This window comes from Leptidea sinapis, chromosome 29 (assembly GCF_905404315.1).
Source record: "Leptidea sinapis chromosome 29, ilLepSina1.1, whole genome shotgun sequence".
In the NCBI taxonomy this organism is placed as follows: Eukaryota; Metazoa; Arthropoda; class Insecta; order Lepidoptera; family Pieridae; genus Leptidea; species Leptidea sinapis.
Genome location: NC_066293.1, coordinates 6,187,114 through 6,205,466, shown reverse-complemented (window position 1 = coordinate 6,205,466; position 18,353 = coordinate 6,187,114). Strand labels below are relative to the sequence as shown.

Below are 18,353 nucleotides of genomic sequence, written 5' to 3'. Positions count from 1 at the left end.
TGACCTGTCAATGTCACCTCAATGTCAGCGCGTCCTCTGCGTCGCGGAAGACGCATCTTAATCTTTTACTTTTTAATTACAAATCTTATCTGTGGCTAGCGAGCTTACATACGGGGATACAAATGTTATGTGCTAAAGAGTGTTAATTGCGTTAAGATATGTCTTTAGCAGAGGCGTGCATATCATATAGGCAATAAGGCAGTGCCTACCTTGTTATAAACCTAAATAAATATAGCACTAGTGCTAAAGTTAATAATCTGTAGACTGCCTAAGTCTACAGATTGCATATATGAAGCAAGCAGTGTTTCATACAACTTATGTCGTACTGTCCGACTAAAAGCAACTACGACCAGACTGTTTAACCAAATCGAAACGTGTTTCGACTCTACGCGAAACATCAAATTCATTTTTTTTATTCAAAATAGAATATGAAATCACTTATTATAAGTCTAAGATTACTAGCTCTAATAACCTATTGTTAAATACCAAGAAAACGAAATACATAAAATTTACCGTACCAAATGTCAAAAATGTGTTTGATGCAAGTGTTTTGTTAAACGGAGAGGTGATAGAACCGGTGGAATCTGCTATATTTCTTGGCATTACTCTGGATTCTAAATTACAATGCTGCCCCAATAATGAAGGATTGGCGAACAGACTTAGTTCTGCAGTATACGCGGTTAAAAAGATTAGACAATTAACTGATATAGATACGGCGCGACTTGTATAATTTAGTTATTTCCATAGTATTATGTCCTATGGTATATTGCTATGGGGCAACGCTGCCGATATTAATACAATATTTGAGCTGCAGAAGAGGGCTATTCGCGCTATTTATAACCTAGGCCCTAAAGAATCATTGAGAGCAAAATTCAAAGAAATTAACATCTTGACTGTTGCTTCTCAATATGTTCTTGATTATGTAATGTATGTTCATAGCCACATAAGTGAATTTGCTAGAAACTATCATAACCATAATGTTAGCACCAGGAACAGACATAAACTTATAATGCCTACTACTCGGCAAAGTCGAGTTAGTAAGTCTTTTGTGGGGCGATGTATATGGTTTTATAACAAGATCCCAGAAAATGTTCAAAACAAAAGTTAATACTTTTGTTTAACGTAATCGTTATTCAAAAGAATTGTTAAACAACGTTTGTGTGGTAAAGGTTACTATAACATAAATGACTTTCTTAATGATACCACAGATTGGGAATGGAGTGACCTCCCTGAGGCTATTAAATAATAAGTTTATTTGTACAATATTACTTTGTAAACATATTTTTAAGCCTGCTGAGTTTGTTGAGCCCATTCTTCTCAAGTCTGAGGCATTCGTTTTAAAATGGGTGGTAGTTTTTGACTTTCAATAAGTGATGTCACATCCAATTTTTGATAAAAATATTTGAATTTGAAACTACCCCTTCGGAAGTTAATGCCTCAGACCTGAGACGAACAGGCGCTAAAACTCAGCGTGCTTCTTCTTTTATTTATAATTTAAATATTCTGATGGCGGTCGCTCCATTACCAATCTGTGGAATCATTAAGTCAGTTATGTTGTGGTAACATTTACCACATAAACGTCTTTTAACAATTCTTTTGAATTTCGTAATTCATTTATTTTGAACATTTTCCCATTCATCTTCAAGGGGTATTGACTCGCCGAATTCTGTATAATTATGGATTTCCACAGAATAATACCTAATTCATACATTTTCTTACTGTATATGGATTTTATTTTACGAGAAAATGTGACAAGTGATATGCCCTGCATTTTCTTGAAAATACATAAGACAGAGCTTACGTTCAGTTGAGTTTCTACCGCGCTTTTTATACAACGCCACGCAATGACAAAGTGTTCGGTGAAAACTGTCCAAATAACAGCATATCTAAGCTTAAAAAGGATGGAGTGTTGTATAATTAACAAAATTGTGTAACGAACGTGACGTTTTTAGTAATTTTGCTAAATAATTACATTTCAATTGATAAAACAAAATGTTCTTGCCTTGTGTTCGCGTCCGAGCTTCTAAGCAGCGTATAAAATAGACTTTGAACATTACTGCCACCCAATAAGGTGTTAATTTGAATGAATGTTTTAATGTTATCTGTATATTTATTAATGTTAAAATTAATACGTATACACAACGCTGCTCGGAGATTTTTTGACAGCCTTTTAATAGGCCTTGCAAGACTAGTTGTTTATTGTGTCAGTGTGAAAAAACCAAAATTTTTAATGGAATTGCAGTTGTTCTCGTCACTTTGAGACAACATGTAAAGTCACCTTCCTTAAGGCTGGCGACACTCCTGTGATTCCTCTGGTGTTGCAAGAGAATGTGGGCGGCGGTGATCACTTAACACCAGGTGACCCATAAAAAAAAACAATAATTTTGCATTACTGCTTCACGACAGAAGACTTCGCCGCTCTGGTTCCCACGTAGCCGCCATGCCGTACAAAGAATTCCCCATCAGTGAAAGTATTACAAGAAATCTGATAGAATGCAAACCCTTTTATGTATCAAAAAATTGCTAGGTTCCGTACCATCATACAAGCAGTGCCGGATTAAGTGGTAGACTAGAAAGGAAGAGACTTAACCAAAAGAGGTTTTAATCATTTGAGAATATTAACAGCACATTTATGAAGTGTTGTGGTGCATAAAAAAGAGATTACTAAGAGACTAGATTAGATTATTAAGAGACTGGTTCCATCAGTAGAAAGCCTGGGCCTGGAAGAAAACCAAGCACAGAAACTCAAGATGACCACGTCCTGGTGCACCAGGCATTGAGAAATCACATCTTATGTCGACCTCAAAAAGACTCTAGAGGAAGTGAGAGGTGTGCAACCATCTTACGGACTGTCAGGAGGAGGCGTCTCGCTGCCAATATATTATGCAGTCACCATCCAGTCCATGGCCCTAACTTACTCAGCGAGCACATTTTGTTTTTCTTTAAGTTTGAACCTTCTTTTGCAGTTGTAAAGAACACCCTATCAACAGCTTATTGTTATGATATTGACAAAATACTGTCTATATATGATACTATAAGAATCATGTGGAGTCAACCTGATGTTATACTTGTTTTGTTACTACCAAAAATTACTATGGATGCTGACAGGAGCCGGATACAAATGTAGCCATGAGTAGAACTGACATTTAAACTTACATACTTCAAGATAGGCTCACTGCATATATGTAATATGAAGAGTACATATAGTTATCATATGGATTTCTCATACATTACATTATTATTATTACATTAGCAATGTAAATTCGATCTCGAGTTCAAACCTATTTTTAGTTTCTCAATTTGATCACACAAACTTATCTACAATCAATATTACACTCAAACAGTTTTGTTTTCATAAAGTACTTTCAAGTTTGACTATTACAAGTTGTACTGTAGATCTTTAAGTAGGAATATTATTAAATAAAATATGTAGCACTCTGTGAACAAAAAGCTAATTGCATGGATGAGACGATGTGACAATCTTGTCTTGTAGTAGTAGTATGTCCTAGAGAAGCCTGCATAATTATTCTCTGACATTGATTCCAATATTAAATCAAAATTAGCCTGAGTAACATTTAATAATAATAATAATATCTTTTCTTTAACACACACATGTACATTTACTATGTACAGTGGAGAGCAGCCTGCTGGTCATTCTGTGCAGTGCGGAATAATCAACAGTAAAAAAAGTGTGTACACCTTTCTAAACAGCTGGCAAGACACTCCTAAGATTCCTCTGGTGTAGTGATCACTCTTAATATCAGGACTAGAGATGTGCCCTAAACTACATATGAAGTCCTGGTACATGTTGATGTTGACATTACTATCACCTCTACATATTTATTTTCTCCTGGTGTCATATAGCAATACATCAAAAAATATTAAGTTATACTTGTGGCATACATAAGATAATCTTTTCTTCAACTATGATCACCTGTTACCAAAACACTGCATAATGCTTCCTTTCTGATTCTCTCGCCGGCTGAATCCAATATATTTACCTGTTTGTGGCTCTATCATCTCGCTTTTTTGTTTCATCGAGTTTCAAATGACAATGATTCTAAATGAGTTTCACTTCAAATGTTTTACATTTCCTTTTTTTTTTATGATAATAAGCGATGAGACGAACAGGATGTTCAGCTGATGGTAATTGATACGCCATGCCTATTACAATGCAGTACCGCTCAGAATTCTCAAAAAACCCAAAAATTCTGAGCGGCACTACAATTGCGCTCGTCACCTTGAGACATAAGATGTTAAGCCTCATTTGCCCAGTAATTTCACTAGCTACGGCGCCCTTCGGACCGAAACACAGTAATGCTTACACATTACTGCTTCACGGCAGAAATAGGCGCCGTTGTGGTACCCATAATCTAGCCGGCTTCCTGTGCAAAGGAGCCTCCCACTGGTTAATAAGTTGGTACATAATAATATTAAGTACACTTATACACTATACTGACTAATTAATATTGCTAGTTTTTCTCAACCGTAAATAGCTCTTACAAAGTACCTAGTAATTAAGATATGAATCTAAAAATGTTAAAGGTCAAGGGACATTCGATTTCAGAATAAGTATCATTTAATTTTTAATATTATTATCTGTGTGCTTTAAACATTCGTGTGGATTAACGACATAATATTACTTAAACATACTTAAGTTTAATAATCTTTATAATTCATAATCGCCGCCTCAATTGATCAATAAATCGGTGTAAGTATTGTCTACTTTGATAAACCTTATCGAGTACAATTACCCGGATAAAACATAACCTAGAAATAAATTACTATAGTAAGCACTTACCTTATTTACTATATTCCATCCACTAGGGCACTAATAGCACAGCACGATAAAAAGTAATAGCACTGTAGATATAACGAGTGTAAATTAGGCTTTCACTAGAGGTCCACGCAATTCGAACAGGTCAAAGACACACTGGAATCTGGACATGGATCATGGACAACTTTGAACTTTCTACCTAGTACTTAACTACTTGCTCAGAATTCAGATATTGGATTATATCATTTTACTATATATATATATATATTATAGTAGGCTATGTTATCAATATCAGCCTATATTTTGAAGGTACTTGTTAGGTACCTATGTGTTGTTTACATGTCATTTAAACATTTGATAGTTGACATATAAATGACTTTGACGTTAGGTGTGCAGATAATGAATCTCACATAAATGTCATTCTATTTTTCCTAGGCCTGGGTCTAGACCATAGACTTAAAATATTCTAGCGTATCCCTTCGCGATCCGTCATCCGATCCCTATAAGATTGGATTCCGTTGATTTCTGAGAAAAATTGCGTATGCGTATTATTTTACGTGTAGAAGAGAATGCTTATAGTTAGGATAAATTCAGTGAATGTATCTGAAAGCTATCGAAACAAGCTATAAGACCACGCTTAAATAATTCATATTGTGTTTTTATTTTATTATACTTTTACGACACAAAGTTGAAAGACGTTTATATTTGAGAATAAATCACTATTTTCAATGACAACAATTGGTTTTATTTCTTAGTGTTTATGATTTTATATTCAACTTTATATAGTATGGACTCAGCATATACTATGCAATAAATACAATAGGTACCTACTTGTTAATACATTTGGTGACGATATAGACCGAACAAAATCGGTGCATTGGTTTTGTGAAAATGTAGATTTTTCATTTTGAGCTTATTTTAACGTGCTTTAGAATTGCGTCACTAGGTCAATGATTCAATGAGCACAAAACATCAATAAGCGACGTTCCTAATTATTTACAGCGCACTGTGATCCACGTGCCAGCGCATCTTCGCGGCGTATTCAAAGGCAACGGTTGTACATCGGATGGCGGGCATGACATCCTTTAAAGGGAATTGTAATCGATAAATGAAAAAGCTGTTTAGGTTTACTTTGATATCGTACTGTTATGATAATTGTAAAACACGACGCCCTAAGTATTTATAGCTAAACAGCTTTTTATTTTTATAAATTATCAAGCAGTTTACAGATACTGACTGTGAATAAGGAAGAATTAAATAATAACAATTTATTAATTGGTAAAACTGCTTCGTAATTTCAAAGCTACCTATCAAAAACCGTTCGCTGCTCAGGAAACCACTCCCAGAAAACAGTGATTTCTAAAAATTGTACAACAATAAACTCTTTTTTACAAATCATATCCATTCTACTCAACATTATAATAGAACATAGATACCCCTTTTAATAGTAGTAGAAATATTTTAGATTTCTTAGAACAATATTGGTAACTTCATTGTTGCTTGTCTTTCAAATGTCGTTAGGCAAATCATAAGAGAATAGGTATCTAGAGCAAAACGTACATAGGATTGAACTTAACGAGTGATGAGTGTGTAAATAAGTTTAAAATTATGGAATTAGAACCACTGTACATACTATATGTTCCGTGGTATTAGGGTTACCTTTAATTTTCGCTACGAAAACATATAGAGTATACGCACAGAGTTGGCATCCTAACGTCCGACAGTTTACAGCCGTTCCCAATATACTATCTACAGATAGAGATAAATTACTACCTTCAACTGTCAGTCATTAGCTGTCAATAATCTGAAGCTGTCCCAATATACCCGATAAGTCATTCTTATCGCCTTATTTGGGATGCATGAATTGCAATTTCCATACAAACTTCTATCGCTATACGTCCTCCCATTGACAGACAGCGTGTACGGATAAGGTGAGATACCGTCGATAAGTTTATTGGGACAGAAAAGTCGACGATAGTTACGATTTTTGATGGAACGGCCGTTAGCGTCTGAACTCAGACATTCCTTTTACTGTATTTGTAACTATGTAACGTGTTATTAATTAGGGTTACCTACTTCATAAAAGCCTCGATCAATATTCTCAATAGATATTATCAGAAAAGTCCAAATGCATTTGGATGATTAAAAATATCACATTTATTGATTTCTGATGTACAATGTTCATGTATGTTCACTAACAATAGGCATTTACAAAGTTTTGTGTTTAATGGGAATTGACAAGATGGCAACAACTTCGCGCAAAACGTTAAATAAAGTTCTGTTAATTTGTTTGCTTTTTGGTCATTACTACGAATTTGGTGCGTCGCGAAAATTGAGATTTCTCCGTTTATTTCACTGTTTGCTATTGATAACAACATTGATACTGATTTTACTTTATGTAGTTAATTTCAGACGGGATGTATATAGAAATCCTCATTTGGAAGTTACTATTCCTGTAGTAAATATAATTGCAAATATTGTAATAACATATTTCACAAGTGACTCGATTGAAAAATGCCTCACAAATCTTTTTTCCGTCGACGAAATGTTCGCTTTCCATCCAAAATTAATACAAAAGGGATACTACTTCTTATTCATTGCACAAAATTTATCCAATGGCTACGTCGCCATGATGAAAACTTTTGCCTTAAACTTCCCAGCAGAAGAAATATTTTTTACCGTATTTGGGGTCTCGGTTGCTATATCGTATATGACGAATATAGTTATACTGGATGCAGTTTACGTAAGGCTCAAAATGTTGAATCAACAATTGAGTAAGCAATCGAATCTTAGTACAATTGAGTTGGATAATGATTTGTTTCAAGTAAATATTGGACTGTGTTTGAAGGCTTACATAATGATAGGAGAATGTTGGAAGGAGACGCAACGGATTGTACAGTATCGGGTAAAGTATAAGCCAAAGAAATCATTTAACATGTCGCCGAGCGTAATGATCTTAATATACGTAAATAATGCGTATTTTGTTTTAACTATAATTTACTTTCCTTTTTTATCTAGTCTTGCCATGAATTCTGAAACAAAGAAAAAAATTCTATTGCAAATAACATTCCTCGAATTCTTTCACTTACTGTTTTGACCACCTTTTCCGTACGAATACTACGTGGACGCCCAGTTCTTTTATTGTCACAAACAGAGGAGGTCTCATTGTACCTATCAATAGCCCGGTACACAAACATTTTACTAATACCAAGCTTTTGTAGAGTTTTTAAAATTGCAATTGGATCCAAACCTACTTTGTGTAATGTTATCACAGCGATTTGGTTTTCTTTATCACCCGACTCTATTTTAATATTGCAAAATATTGTATGCAACTCAATAATATAATGTAATTTTTATAAACATTTCAGCTTTGTACCCTATTTTTGGTGCAGTATCCCTTCATCGTATTGTTTATATTCAGAGCAGTGGTGGATTTTTTGACGCAGGTAAATAACTTTATTATTCACCATATTCACCAGTAGGATATTTTATGTCACAGGACTACGGATATTGCACTAACTTTTATTCTTCTCTCTTCTCTTCTCATATTCCACGAAACACTTACTAATTATTTAGGACAGAATTTGAGAAGCTAACCAGATAAACAGTTTATGCTTGTTTATTAGAGGCTGCCAGTACTCTCGGTACGCTTCCACGTAATGATAGTTTTCATTTTATGTAGTCATAGTATTGTAAATATAGTTATATTTTTAATATAATTCAAAACGTTTATAATTTGAGAAGCTTAAACTGATAGTATTGAGAAGCTAATTGAACAAGATAGTCACACTATTTTTTTTTAATAGGTTAATTGATTGCAATTTAACGAAATAAATGTCAGTTTCCAGTTAAACCGGCATAGATTTTACTTACAAGTTTTTTCCTTCCAAAATCCGGAGCCAAAGTGAGTCCCCGTCTCAATGCTGGAGCTCAGAAGCATAACAGCCTAGCGAAACTCTCTAAGAAAAAAGAAACTATTTACAATTCTATCGTTACATTAAATTAAAACTATCATAACGAGGAAGTGTACCAAGAATACTAGCGGCATTTCCGAGTTGGATAGCTAGGCTGATCCGTTGACCGAAATAGCTGCCAGCCATTTCCAGGAGCCCTATTGAAGGAGATACAAAAAAGATTTTCCACCAACTGATGCTCAATTAATGCCACTAGTAATTAATAACGTAATGGTTAGCAGTTTATTTGTTTTATTACATTAACTTTGCCAGCGTTTTTTTTAACCAACTTCATACTAGAATAATGCGGTCACTATACTAGCGCCCGTTTGTGCCACCGGAACTAACCAGAAAAAGAAGGTCTTGAATATTAAGGTCCTCACGCGAGCTCCTGGGCTCCAGGTGGCCTACCTTTCCCAAGCCAAAGAATATAATAATATAATACTATGCCCAAGCGCTTGCCCCACCACCGAGCCGTTAAATTTTTACACGGATCACCTTAGAGTACAATATGACTACTAAAGTGACGCCTACAGTTGCACATAGGATCCCACAGATGGCGCATAGTAAATGTTATACCCACGAAACCTCTAATAGGTATAGGGATTCTAATCACAATTGACACAAAATGATCGAGTACTATTTAAATACAAACTTTCAACGAAAACAATTATAAATAAGCTGAAATTAAAGCCACCAGACTTATTTATGGAAGCTCGCGGAGACATATCCCATTCTTCTGGGGGTTTTTTTTTTTAATTCAGTAAAGCTGTTGAGTTTATATGGCAAACAAAAAAATACACACCTACATATAAAAACACATATATATTATCTTTTGTATCTACAGATTAACACATGGGGATTTTCTCTCCAAAACTTCACAGTTAGGTCCGTGTAACAGAAAGCATCTCAATATTTTATCCACAACATCCACAATCCACATGCTCTGATATAACACGCAAGTTTGTTTTTTTTATATAAGAGGGTTAACCAGGCAAGAGGCTCACATCCGCAATACCAGGTCGAGAGATGCGTTGCCGGCCTTTCATTTGGCAGGTTCTAAACTGTGCGTGACATTGGTGGTAGGAATCAGATAAAACAGCTCTACAAAACACAAAGTAAGCAAGCTGGTAATGAGCTCTGCGTTGCAATGGATTGTATGGTTCAAACTGGTACTTGTACAAAATTGTGCTTTGGTGACATTACATTTACATTATAGCATTATCCTCTACCAGACTAAATACACTGTATCACACTGGCTCATAGCACTAATATTTGATTATATGGTTGTTGCAGGGTGAAACAGGTTTTGTACTATATTTCGTGGTGCCGTTTAGTTTCGTCATAATTTTTATGATTTTGCCAGCAGTCTTACTTGAAAGAATAAGAAATGAACGCAACAATATCGTCAAAAGTCTTTTGCGTCAACTGATCTTCTGTGAAGGTAAATTAGTTTAGACAAATAATATTTTCAGTTAATAAAAATATCGATATTTTTATTATCAGGTAACTATTAGCTGATATATCAACCAATATTGATATATTCCCAGTCTTGCCATAAATACTGAAACTTTAAGTGGTCTCCATTGGCTCCAATACAGTCCTTTAAACGTTGAGGCCAGTTATCAGTAGAAGCACGCACTGTTTCCATGGGAAAATTCTTCTCTGCCAATCGTACGGATTGGCTTAAAAACTCCAAGTTATCATGGCGTTAAGAGCAAACCGTACTCTCTAAAACTGACCATAAATCATAATCACGGCCAGTCTTCAGTTCTGATGAAGTCCGAAACGTTCGTTTCCAATCAAGAATGCGTAGACCGAGCTTTATGACCCGGTGCCGAGTCTTGCTGGAAGGATCATTCTCGGTAATTAAACATGGTGTTGTTAAGGGGCTTCACTGCCTTCTTATGAATGGTATCTTGATACACTTGTGCCGATATTTTGATACCTTTTTCACACAAATATGGCACAGACACTTCTTTATCTGATACCCTACTTCTAATAAATAATACTTCCTTATACCCACCAAACCATCACTGAAGTCGGATTGCGCTCATGTTGCACTCTGTCGACGAAATTTTCTCATCCGTAAACACAATTTTTCCGTGACCTCCTTTTGGGTACCGCTCAGTAGTTATTTCTATTTTATCACCATATTCTTTTTGAAATTATCTGTTAAAAAGAGAACAGTACGTCTCTTATAAACTACAAGTCCTAAGTCATCTTTTAAAATAGGCGACATGGTTGTTGGTGCTATCTTCATCTCCTGAGATAATTTTTATTTGCTTTCGGGCAGGAATTCTTCGAATTCTTTCCCTTACTGCTTTGACCACCTTTTTCGTACGAATACTACGTGGACGGCCAGTTCTTTTTCTGTTACAAACAGAAGAGGTCTCATTGTACCCATTAATAGCCCCGTACGCAAGCCATATATTTTTTGATTAAATGCGTTTTATGAAACGAAACATATAAACAAAAATATACTGTTTTTCGGTCTAACAGTTCTTTAAATCACACACGCAATGGTCACCAGACTGGTGATCAAAACGAAATAAAATGGGTTCAAGTTATTGTTTTGCATTTCGACAAGGTGAGAAATGTCTGTCTCTTTACAAAAGTCAAGTCCGTGCTGAACAGCTTAACTTATTGTTACTTCTCTAGGCTTGATAATTGCTCTGAGATAGGAGCAGACAACGGCTCGGCTATATGAACTATACAGTGAGAGATCATTATATAATCACGATGTATCTTTTCTCGTATATGTATAAAAATACGCTAAATAATTTAAACACGTAGTTATGTCCTAATAGGAGGACAAACGAGCCTACGGGTCACTAGATGTCAGGCAGATCATCACCGCCTACATTCTCATGCAACACCAGAGAAATCACAGGAGAGTTGCCGGCCTTTTAGAAACGACTACGTGACTTTTTTGAAAGTACCCATGACGTATTGTGATGGAAACACCGTCCAAGAAAGCTCGTTCCACAGCTTGGTTGTACGTGGAGGAAAGTTCCTTGAAAACAGCAACACAATCAGATTATTATTATTATTATTATTTGAAGAGGGTGGCTATTTCCTGGTCCTAAAAGGTTCCTAGTAACACCGCGTCCAGAATTGGACTATTGTGTTCGCCACTCATACTAAAGCTCATCGTCAAGCCCTACCGCCTTTACGAACCGCAGTAGTTCCTTGACGCGAGTGTTGCAAACACTATCTGGTGGTACGAAGTAGTTGCCAAAGATTGTGTTACGCTTATGCATTAGTGGGCCGCAGTCGCAGAGTAGATGAATAGGTGTTTCATCATCCTCAAGGCAGAACCTGCAAGCCTTGTCGCTTCTGATGCCGACCACACTGAGGTGCTTGTTTAGGCGACAGTGCCCGGTTAGCATTCTAGTGAGTATGCATAGATTTTTCCTGTTCAATGATAGGGCTTCATTCGCATAGCTACTGTTGAATGCCCTTATCAGTGCTTTAGAGTGGTTTAAACCTGAAGAGTTGTTCCAGCGTTTAAGTGCTTCTTGTTTACATTGGTTACTCAGGGTGTGTCGGATGGCGCTCTTTGGCAGTCCACAAATGGGTTCCGGACCATATCGGACTGCTTTAGCCCCAGCTCTTGCGAGCTCATCGGCCATTTCATTGCCTATGATTCCGGCGTGCCCTGGGACCCATCTGAGAATCACCCTGTTTTTCATGCCTAATGAATTCAGGCATTCGACGCAATTATTGACTAACTTAGACGACGTCAAGTCAGCGTCTAAAGCCAACAATGCTGCCTGACTATCAGAGTGAATGTATATGTTATGATTGAAGTAGCCTTTTTGGATATTGGTTTCCGCGCATTCCAGGATGGCGTACACCTCTGCTTGAAATATGGAGGTAAAGCTTCCCAGGTTTGTGCTGGATTTAAACCTGGGGCGTTCTCCATAAACCCCACAGCCGACTTCATTTTCCATTTTGGACCCATCGGTGAACCACATGAGGCTCCCGTCCTTCCACGTGACTTTGTTGTTCATCCAGTCGTCCCTGGAAGGTAGTTCCACGATATAGTGTTTAACAGAGATTAATTGTGGAATCATCTGATCAGGTAACATGCCTAATATGTGGTCTCGCAGAACTAAGTCCTCTAAGGTCCTAAGCGTTTGCGACATCCAGTTACATGAACCCCCCTGGGCGATTGCCCTCAGCATGCTTGCCTTCGCCTCTTGCTGTATGAACAGTGGAAGAGGCGGTAGGTTTAGCATTGCTTCAATGGCCGCACCAGGAGAAGACGTCATGGCTCCGGTTACCAACATACAGGCAAGTCTCTGCAGGCTATTTAGTCTGTCTGCAGTTGTTTTCTGGTTGGCTTTGTTCCACCACACAATGGAGGCGTATGTGATTGTTGGTCTCACAATTGCTTTGAATAGCCATAGGAGGATCTTGGGGCGCATTCCCCAATGTCTCCCTACCAGACGTCGACATACACCCAAGGTTGTTTTAGCCTTTTTCACGGCTTTGTCGATGTGAGAATTCCATGTGAGTTTCTGGTCGAATGTGACTCCCAGATACTTAACCTCAGCTGAGAATTCCAAAGTAGAGCCGTTCAAGGTGGGACTTGTAGACTTCAGTTTGTTAAGTGTCCGTTTCCTCGTGAATGGCACAATAACAGTCTTTCCTGCGTTGACTGACAGTTTGTTGGCTGTACACCACTGTGAGATGGTGTTTAGCGCCTTTTGCAATATAGAGCTTAGTAAGCTTTGGCAGAAACCTCTGACGATAATAACTAGGTCGTCTGCGTACCCTAGTGCATCAATTCTGAGTTCTGCCAGCTTACTAAGTAGTTCGTCTACTGCTAGTGTCCATTGAAGTGGCGAAAGAACGCCACCTTGTGGGCAACCTCGCGTAGTGTATAGCTCCAGTGATGTCCCATGGAGGGAGATTAGAGCTTTGCGATTTGAGAGCATTGACCTTACCCATTTGACAGTGGTGGAGTCTACATTTTTGTTAATTAGTCCCTTCACTAGCGTGTCTGTCGGGGTATTGTCAAAGGCGCCCTCAATGTCTAGAAACGCACAAAGTGCAATCTGTTTGTCTTGTAACGCCTTCTCGACTCTATCCACAAGTTGTAGAAGGGCCGTTTCTGTAGACCTGCCTCTACAGTAGGCGTGTTGAGAACTATGAATGGGCTTTAGGCTTAGAGCATGGTCTCTTATGTGTATGTCCAAGACTTTCTCAATAACCTTCAGGAGAAAGGAGGTTAGGCTTATGGGTCTGAAGGAGCTTGGCAGGGAGTAGTCCTTTCTGCCTGCCTTAGGTATAAATAGTACTTTAGCCCTAGTCCATTGCTCTGGAAGATAGCCCCAGGCAAAGCTTACCCGGTATATCTTGACTAGTAGCGGTACTAGGATATCCAGGCCTTTTTGAAGAAGCGCTGGAAAAATGTTGTCTAGACCGCTTGACTTGTAGGGTTTCAGAGTCTTGATGGCGCACCTTATATCCCGGGGTCTGATTATCTTTGCCGCTCTACGCCAGTCCTCGTCAAGAGGCCGTTGTGTAGGCGTTGCTACAGTTGGTTGATAGGTAGCCCCCGGAAAGTGGTGGGCCATCAGTACTCTTACGTTTTCTACGTCGTCGGCTGTAAAAGATCCATCTGGTCTCTTAAGCAGGCCGATTTGGCTAGGTTTGTCCTTGGCGAGCAGTTTGTGTACTCGGGATCCTTGGGGAATTTTAGATAAATCCTCGCAGAACCTCTTCCAAGATGCTCGTTTGGCCTTCCTTACTTCTCTGTTGTAATCTGTTAGGGCTTCTTTGTAGGGTTCCCATTCTTGGGTCTTTTTAGCCCTGTTAAACAGCCTTCTGGATTTTTGCCTTAGTTTGTTCAAGTTTGAATTCCACCAAGGCACTTTCCTGTTTGAGTGTTGTAAGGAGAGAGGGCAGCTAGCCTCGTAGGCGTCAGTGATGCCATCCGTGGTTACTTTCACTGCCAACTCTAGCTCATCCAGGGTTCTGATGCGCTTAGGGATATTCTCCAAATTACTCCTGAGTTTCTCTTTATAGACAGTCCAGTTTGTTTTCTTTGGATCCCTAAACGTATATAGTTGTTTTTCGAGGCAAGTCAAGATGTCGTATGCTATGTGTCGGTGATCCGATAGCGAAATTTCATCACTGACTCGCCAGTTTGATATTCGCCTGGCAATGTTGTCGGTAGCGAAAGTAATATCTAGAACTTCCTGCCTGTTTGAGGTAACGAAGGTTGGCTTATTACCTCTGTTTAGTACCTGTAGGCCGTTAGTGTCTAAGAAATTAAGAAGTTGCTCACCTCTGTGGTTGACGTCGCTGCTTCCCCAAGTTGTGTGGTGCGCATTGACGTCGGCCCCGACAATCAGTTCGGCGTTGTTGCGTCGTGCATACTCGACCACTCTCGCCAATTCTGTTGTCGGGTCTCTTTCTTCATATGGAAGGTACGCCGAGCAAACGATCACTTTGGTGCCTTCCCAACCTTCGAAACAGAAATACGCCGCAACAAGGTCGTCGGTGCAGACCTCTGTAACAGGTAAGAAATTAGTGTTCTTGTTGAAGACTATGCAAGCTCTGGGTTTTGATCCGCTGGTATTGTAGATTAACTTACCAGCGGTGTTCAGTCCCAGTATTTTGCCGGTATTGACCCACGGCTCTTGTAGTAGGGCAAAGAGGATTTCACCACTCGCAAGGCATTTCTCCATTACTGCAGTAGCAGCTTTGGCGTGGTGGAGGTTTGCCTGGAGTATCCTCGCCCTATTTCTGCGGAGCGTCATTGGATCCCACCGGAGGTGGAAGGCTTAGGTCGGTCTGTCTTCTGGTATGGGTGTTTCCGCCCGCGGCCAGAATTAGCCCGACTCTGATCCTTCCCTCCCCTGAGGGGACCTGAGACGTTCCTCGACATCGGCCCTTTGCCCCGGAACGTAGTTGTTGGGGCAGCCGGCCGTTGCGGGGTCCTTGAGATCCTGGATGTTCCCGGTCGCACAGGCCCGCTGGTCTGGGTGGGTTGCTGTCCACTCGCTGCTGCGGAACCCTCAGAGACGCCCTTGATCTTAAAATTGATCTTTCTAAAACCAAGGGCAGCTCTGCACTCGGACTCTTTCAGAGTCTCCGCGGAGGGATCGTCCAAGGAAAAAGTGACCACTTGGCCTCCCTTGTCCTCCCTCGCGTGGAGCACCTTCCAGTGTTCGGTGTTCAGTCCCGCATTTTGCGCTCGGATCAGCTTCAGTGCCTTCAGTGCAGAAAAGTCGTGGCTATGGAGGGTTTGGGCAGTTGTTCCTCCGACATGCATGAGAGCTCTGCCTCCGGCCACGGCTTCAGATCCTTGACTTTGTCCACAAGCCACTCTCAGCTGAAATCATTTTCGCAAGTCACCAGAATCCAGCCAGGCTTGTGGGCAAAGCCCAAAAATGTCGGCCCGGTACCTTGTTCAGCCCCGGTGATCAAAGCAAGAAGTGCGCGGCGCACTTTCCGCATTTCGTCCTCGCTCATAGTATGGGTATGTCGAATGCCCACACGTGAGGACCCGGTTACCTCCTTGAAGCTAGGTCTTCCCGAGGTTACTGAGTGTCATCTAGCCTGGGTACCTTCTTCGGCTGGGTTTTCGGAGAAATCTCCTCTGACCTGCCACGTTTTTCAGCTTTCGCTTCAGGTGGTGAAGGGTTGTGACCTGCTTTCTGTAGGTCATTCCAAGGCATTTTGGCTAACGCCTTGGCTTCCTCTATAGGCATATCCGTTTGGAGAAGCTTTCTGAATCTTTTCCGGGCTGCACCGGACAGCTTCTTTGGCTTCGTCTTTATATTTCTCAGTTTCGAGTCTGTTTCCGTAGGCGTTGTGGTTTCCTTAACGGTTGCCAGCTCGCCTGGGATTAGTCTCTCGGCCTGAGGTAAGTTTTCGGTTCCCTTGGGGGCGTCTAGCCGCTCACCCTCGGGTTCCGAGATAGATAGGTTTGCACCTATGGTAGACAAAATAGAATTTAAAATGTTATTTTCCTCCACTTTGTTCCCACGAGAAGCTAGGGAAATAAAGGTCACGAACCAGCAGAGCCCCGCTTACTGGCCGAAGGGCATAAAATAACACTCCGAGGTGCCCAGGTATCGGAGGTACACCGTTAAAGTCTGAGCTCTCCCCCAGACACGCAGCCCTCGTCACGGTACGTCTCACAACTTGGCTTGGATTCCCTCCTCCTTTATCCGGGCTTGGGACCGGCACCATACCAACCCTTTGATATAGGGAAGGATATGGAGGCGGAGTTAACACAATCAGATGGTGGGAATGATATCCTAATTGGTTGTTTGTCCGGTCAAACAGCTTTTTGGTACCCGCCCCGTCATTACGGGGTTGTAGTGCGGTAGAATACACACAAAAGCGACGGTTTAACGCAACACCAAGTGATCTAGTTCGTTTTAAAGTAGCCTATTTGTCTCTTGTCAGCATCTTAATAAAATGATAAGGCTCCATCTGTTTCAAGCCAGTGGATATTAATTTTTTTTTATGGAAAAGGAGGACAAACGAGCGTACGGGTCATCCGATGTTTAGTGATCATCGCCGCCCACATTTTCTTGCAACACCAGGGGAATCACAGTAGCGTTGCCGGCCTTTTTGTACTTACGCGCTTTATTTAAGGTACCCATGTCATATCGTCCCGGTAACACCGCACAGGGAAGCTCATTCCACAGCTTGGTAGTACGAGGGAGAAAGCTCCATGAAAACCGCACTGTAGAGAACCGCCACACATCCAGATGGTGGGGATTATATTCTAACTTGTGGCGTGTTGTGCGAAGGTGGAATTCGGCAGCAGGAATCAGGTGAAACAGCTCTTTGGAACACTCCCCCTGATAAATTAAAAGATAACATTAACACCCCTGAAACATTACAAATATATCTTCAATGATTACAGATGACAGTTCGAAGACCGAGCTACACCACGCCTACTCCTACATTAAGATGCAACCTTTCAACATCTATTTATTTCGCGCCATACCTCTAAATGGCTCGCTACCAGTTTACTTTTTCAATGTTTGCCTTATGCACGCCATAATTATTTTACAATTTTCTAATTTAAATATAAATATTCGTAATTTCTGTTAGATTATCAATGACATTATATATTATATATGAGCAGATACGAGTATGTTATTAAAAGCACATGCACTGTGTGACTACTAAGTGCCCTGATTGGCACGCATTTTGACAGTAAGTGACATTTTATTCCGGAAGGCACTTCAGATGTTTCATTATTTATGTAAAGCTTTTTTTAATGGAAAAGGAGGACAAACGAGTGTATGTAGCACCTAGTGTTGATTAGTATGTAATCACCGACGCCCACATTCTATTGCAATACCAAAGAAATCACAAGAGTATTGCCGGACGGTTGAATGTGTACGCGCTATTTTTGAAGATACCCATGTCGTATCGTGTCGGAAACACCGCACAAGGAAGCTTATTCCACAGGTTTGTAGCACGTGGAAGAAAGCTCCTTGAATGCCGCACTGTGGAAGACAGACACATCCAGATGGTGAGGATGATATGTGGAATTCGGCGGCAGGAATCATGTGAAATAGGTCTTCGGAACACTCCCCATGATAAATGCAGTAGAAGACACACTATGAAGCGACCTCCGA

The 18,353-nt window shown here is 39.8% G+C and overlaps 1 protein-coding gene across 1 annotated transcript in view; it reads right to left on the bottom strand.

The window, feature by feature from the left end:
- Positions 1–5,047, bottom strand: part of LOC126973453 (ATP-citrate synthase) — a 96,202-nt gene extending 91,155 nt beyond the window's left edge. Inside the window, exon 1 of the mRNA XM_050820717.1 lies at positions 4,802–5,047. The gene's annotated coding sequence lies outside the window, so the exon portion shown is untranslated. The remainder of the gene's footprint in view (positions 1–4,801) is intronic.
- Positions 5,048–18,353: the final 13,306 nt, after the last annotated feature.